Source organism: Uloborus diversus, chromosome 4, assembly GCF_026930045.1.
Source record: "Uloborus diversus isolate 005 chromosome 4, Udiv.v.3.1, whole genome shotgun sequence".
In the NCBI taxonomy this organism is placed as follows: Eukaryota; Metazoa; Arthropoda; class Arachnida; order Araneae; family Uloboridae; genus Uloborus; species Uloborus diversus.
In genome coordinates, this window is record NC_072734.1 from 92,527,108 (window position 1) to 92,533,281 (window position 6,174).

At 35.8% G+C, this 6,174-nt stretch overlaps 1 non-coding gene across 1 annotated transcript; it reads left to right on the forward strand.

Moving 5' to 3' along the window:
• The first annotated feature begins 5,085 nt into the window (after positions 1-5,085).
• Trnae-cuc (transfer RNA glutamic acid (anticodon CUC)) lies at positions 5,086-5,157 on the forward strand. The gene has a single exon. It is a non-coding gene; the product is annotated as a tRNA-Glu (tRNA).
• Positions 5,158-6,174: the final 1,017 nt, after the last annotated feature.

A 6,174-nucleotide genomic window follows, 5' to 3' on the forward strand; every position in this document is an offset into this window, starting at 1 on the left:
TCGCTTGTGGAAGGCAGGCCCGGCTCTAGGGGTAGGCGACCTAAGCGGCCGCGTAGGGCGGCAGATTTTAGGGGCGGCAAATTTCGAAATTGAAACTTTTTTTTAAAGTTTTTAATATTTGTTTCAGTGCCATAAGATACGCAACTTTAATGTTAAAAATATAATAACAATTTAGAGTTTGTACCAGTGTTTGAATATACAAAACATAGTTCGGAATTCAACTAGAAATTCAATTTAATTTGAGAGGTGGCAAATTATGCGATTTGAAGGTCTTTGGAAAATATTAATACATGTTTCAGTGCCACAAGATGCGCTACTTTAATGTTAAAAAAGAGTTTAAAGTATGTATCAGTGTTCGGATATGCAAAAACCAGTTTGGAATTTAACTACAAACTCACTTTAATTTAAGGGTGGCAAATTACTTGATTTATTTATCTACTAGCAGCTTTGCACGGTCTGCCTCGAAAATAAAAGTTATGTCAAGTGACGCGTGTTCAACAACTGGGCTCAAATAATAGAAGAAAAAATATACTGTAAAATTTCCCGTCAAAAAATGATTCTTAAATTTTGTTAACGGTTAATCTTTAAGTCCTGAATAAATTAAACGCAACCCTCCATTAATGCAACTAAAATCCTTGATTATCTTATGCTGACAGTACAAAAAAAAAAAGCCCAAAAATATGCAAAAAGGGAAATTTTTACCTCAAAGCAAAAGCAAGAATTTTGATTGTTCACAGTCGAGAAAAAAATGGCAACGGATCCAAAATGATTTTATTCACGTTAACTTAAACTGAACTCGTTGGCAAACGATAAATTTCCAACTTGATATGGATGCTCCATTAGGCTTAAAAATGCTTATAACTCTTCTCCTGGTGATATACAGACTTGGTTTTTTCTTTTTTTTTTTTTGAAATTCAAAGGAAGTGTATCAACTTGAGGGATGTTTTTCGTGGGCTTTCGAATGAGACCTAAGTCAAGAAAATCGGGTCATTATTTCGGGTAAAAAGTGCCATTTAATGCCATTTTGCTTCACAAAATGTTTGTGAGATTCCGGGAAACACTTTTTCACATACATTTTTAAGATTAAAAGTGTTACTTTTTACTGATTATTGTAGAAAAAGGCATAAACAATGTTTTATAATTTCCATCAAGCACTTTTAATAAATGTATCTGAAGACTGTAAACATCAAACATTTCATTTAAACACATTTCAGGCGTACTGATTCTCTGCCCTCCTCTCTCATTTATTCCTCTTTCTCTAGTTCTCAGAAAATAAGAAAGTCTTCTAACGATCCCCGAAACACGTCTCTGATATCATCAAACGAACGATGGAAATTGAATTTTTAGCACTACAATTTCGAAAAATTTAGGGGTAAGGAATCTCTGAACCTCCTTCGATACCGTCCTGTAAGAACGCTCTCTAGGATTTCAATTTTGAAAAGTTTCCAGTGGAGAGCCCTAGTAGTATCTCCTTTTTCCCTGACATCACTGAAGATTGTCTACAATTGCGCTTCTGGAGCTTCAATTTCGAAATGGTGTAAGGGAGATATAAATCAAATCGAAAAATCCATCAAATACAATCTCTGAGTCATATCATTTTCCATAACGGCCACAAATATGGTAAGTAATCGGGTTTTAAAGACATCAATTCCAAAAAATTTCCAGGGAGAGTATTCAAACTTTTTCTCCCTTTAACATTACCACAGATCGTCTAAAACTTCGTTTTTAGGAGTAGAATTTCGAAAATGTTTCCCACGGAGAACCTCCGAACCCCTCTATTTCTACGTGCTCCATCTTCGAGTACTGACCGACCCCTTTCCAAAACCAGAAGTTTTATCACCTCATTCTCTCCATATACAATGTATACATAGGATATGATTGAAAAAATTGTTGGGAAAGAGAGAGAGAGATTGACGTTCATTTCAAATGAGAAAATCTTTTGCCGATTCCCCCTAAAATTATTTTCTGGTTGAGCCATTGCTTCTGCCTCTTGGATCCCTGACACTTCCCCCTCTGAGGACCTACTCCCATGGGCGCCCATATGCAAAATTTTAAAGGGGAGCTCAGATATTTTCCCCGTGGTTTAGCATCATATTTTCCCCATAGACACCGATTTCAGTACAGATTAGAGTGATTAAAGTTTGACATTTTTATAAATTTTTCATTAATGGCTGGAGAAGAAATGGTTTTTCATTTTTGCAAAGAAAAAAGTACTAAAAGCAAGGAAGTTCTAATTTCTAAGGAGGGGACTTGAGTCCCCCCCCCCCTATATGGGCGTCCTTGCCTGATCCCCCTTGTTTTACAAAGGTCTTATGCCACTGATGCGACTTGTTTAGAGATTCCAAATCCGTCCTGCCATTGTTTAAAAAAAAATAATAGGTTTTCATTTATCTAGTTTTAAATGACAAATGGGAGAAACGCAACAGTTTGAAGCTACATGATTGCCTTTAATGTACCAATCTATATTGAGTATTTGATCCCGAAAAACAGTTTTAAGGCTGGGATATAAGTCAGGATTTTATTTCTTTGTTTATTACTGATTTGTATTTGAATAATTTACTTTAGAAAAAGCAATGGGGGGGGGGGGTGCACTTGTCAACATCGCCTAGGGTGGCAAAACTACTAGAGGCGGCCCTGGTGGAAGGTTACACCATGGTAATGTAACTATAGCGTTACATTACCATGGTGTCACGTCTCACTAACTTCTGCGTAAAGTTACACCAGTATTTTCTGTATGCTTGCAGAGATATTGCTTGAAACGTTACACATTAGCAAAAATTAAGCTTTTATCTGACTGGCTTTCATGAACGATTTATCAAGTTAGTGTTTTTTAACAACCAATATACACCAATTATTTTTTTTTTTTAATATACAAACAACACACTTTTATTGCACTAAAAGAGAGGAAATGACCTGAGTAGTGTCAGAACGCGAATCTCAGACAGGTCGCGGAGCGAGAGCTTTTACCTTTCGGCCACCAAGGACGGTTTTCGTTTCGTTAATAAGAGTTTACTTGTTCTGCGTCGATTCTAATCTTAACGCATGCGCTTTGAACTCAACTAAACCATAGTACAAGGTTCCTCCTTAGAGCAGGAATTAAAATGGAGGGAGCAAGTCCAATCATTGGCTTAGCAAAAACTGACCAAAAAATTTCCCAAGTCACGTGACTAAACAACGATGAATGGTTGGGACGTTTTGGCTAAACCAAGCGAAAGAAACCTGGTTTCTTCTAATGCTTTGCTTAAAATCTATCACGTGACTCAGGGCATTGGTTTCATGAATGAAAGTCTTCACTCCCTCCATTTTATCTCTTCTCAATGGGTTCCTCCAACAATTTTAGTTTTTAAAACATTGATGCTACACACTTCTGAATTCGCGAAACGTTACACCCATTAATACTGGTAACCTTACACATTTTTTTTACAGTGTGGACCCGGGCACATTTTTCATCCAGGACCAGGACATCATTTCCTTATTCTAGAAAATCTATGTATGGTACCTACAGTCTTAAAATTCGATACATAATTAAATTGTACTAGGTTAAGCTCAATTTAATTAACTGAGCACCTGACCGTAGACGGTCATTGGTCAGCGTGTTTGAATTACAATGCTCATTATTATTATTATTTTCTACGGAGGGAAGATTTTTGTTTTGTTCTAACTGTAATGAATCTTTCAATTTAATTTTCTTTCTTTGGAGAGTAAGGGATTTGAGGGACAACTGTCGTTATTCTAATTGGAATATGCATGGATCTTAAGTTAAAAGATGTCAAACAAAAGGACTTTTTTTAACTTGGGAGAGGGGAGGGGAGAGAGAGATTTTCATTAACTCAAGGGACTTTCTTTCAACACTTAGCATGGGCATCGCCGTGCGGGTACAGCTGTAAATAAATAAAAATGAATTAAATCAATTAAGAAAAATCAATTAAATATAATGGAAAGAGAAAAAGCAAAAGAATGCAGCACCAATAGCTAAACTACTGATTCCACTGTTCTGGGTACCCCAAGAGGGCGCCAACCTTAAACCCCAAAGGGCGAAAAAATTGAAAAAAAGAACAAAAAAAACGCACAAGTTTGAGAGTGCAAAACAAAAAGGCGCACACGTTTGAGAACACAAATAAAGTAAAATAAAATTGAATGTAGAAAAAAGATTCGCAGCCGGGAAGGCTCGGGGGGCACAGGCTTGAGGGTACGAGAAAAAAAAACCGTTTTTGAGAGCGAAAAAAGAGAAAGAAAAAAAAGTCGGAACAGAGGTTGGAGAGGGGAAAAAAGAAAAAAAAATCGCGAAGACGCTAGTGTTCAAGGGAGCAAAAAGAAAGAAAAAAAACGAAGTCGCACAGTTTTCAGGGAGCAAAAAGAAAAAAAAACGGAGGCGCACAGGGTGAAAAAAAAGAGAGAGAGTAAAGCAGAACCAAAAAAAAAAAAAAAATGCACAAGTTTGAGGGACGAAAAAGACGAAGGAAGTCTTGTGTCCACGTTCGAGGGCACAATTTTTTTCTTCTTTCAAAAACCGGCACACAGGTTCGAGGGCACAAAAAAAGCGAAGGCGCTCAGGTTTCAAGGCGCAAAAAAAAAAAAAAAATAAATAAATAAATAAATAAATAAAGGTGCTCAGGATCAAGGGACCAAAAAAACCCCGATGGCGCAAAAAAGAAAGTTCGAGGGCGTAAAACAAAACAAACGCAGGTGCACAGAATCAAGTGAGCAAAAAAAAAAGCAAGATAAAAAGAAAAAAAAAACAAAGTTACATAAGTTTGCTTGAAGGAACAAAAAAAAAAAAAAAAGCGGAGCCGCACATGTTTGAAGGCACACAAAAAAAGAAAAAAACGAAGGGCGCCGAGCTAGTCCGCCCTTTTTCGAAGGGATTCGATTTCTTCCCACCAAAAAAAGAAAAGATTACGCTCAATAAAAATTTAAGATGTCAAAAATAGTTACTCGTATTGTGTTTGGTATAATTTCAAAAAAAGACGTTTAAGTACTTCGGGAAATAAACTTTCGGGAAATAAACTAATGAGATAACCAATAAAAATCATACGAGGAAGCAAACAAGCACTTATGTAAACAATAAAGACTGCCCCAACCGTATCCCACGTTGTCTAGTGGTTAGGATACCTGGCTCTCACCCAGGAGGCCCGGGTTCAATTCCCGGCGTGGGAAAATAATTTTTCGCTTTTTAAAAAACCATCCTTGCTCCGCGAATATTTCATGCTCTTCAAAAATTTAAACAATTTTTGAAGAATTCTTCGACAGAAAGCAATATATATATATATATATATATATATATATATTTTTTTTTTGAATGAAAATGGGAGAAAGTGGTAATATGAAACAGGTTTTTTCTGCTGATCTACTGGCCCCATCTGTGTTTACTAAAGTAAACTTAATGGGAATCATAACAATTGATATACCGCTTGTAGAAGCAAAGGGATGTAAGTGGACATTTTCACGTTTTGAGTAAAACGCGTTTAAAGATAACATCCTAGGTCGGATTTCATTGAATTTTTTTTTTCCCCTAAATCATGCTGTATAGCAGCAACTAACAGAACTACTAGTACCATCTCTTGCCCCAAGACAAAGGAGAGGTTCACATACCATGTGTACTGGCTATCTCCAAATTTTTAATTTTGCCACTTACATCCCTTTGCTTCTCACTGCCTCATTTGTTTATACAGTTCTAAAAAAATCACAAGATAAGTTTCATGAATCTTTTTTTACATCCTTATTGATAAATATAATATATTGTTAATACTATTTTTATTAACTGTAAGATTGGATAGTAAAACAGCAGGATTAAACTGCGGATAAATATTTTTCAAGCTTAAAATGCATGGGATTGTTCATAAAATGGCGATAGGTGATAATATGGAACAACGTATTCCATACTACCACCTTTTCTATTTTCTGTTCAAAAGCCGGAAAACTTTGGATTAAATGTGTTGTATGCCAACAATGGGCATATGTTTTATGCAGTGGGTGTGAAGGTGACATTTATGTTTGTGACTTTTGTTCCTAAGTATAACTAATTTAAACTTTAGGCTCTCTCCCGCTTTTTTTTACAAGCAATATATTACAGGAAGAAAAATTCCTCTTTATGCTTTTCAATAAAAAATGCGTATTTTTTACAATAAATTTCTTTTTATGTTCAGGTTTTCTTTTCTTCTTTTTTTTTAGTAA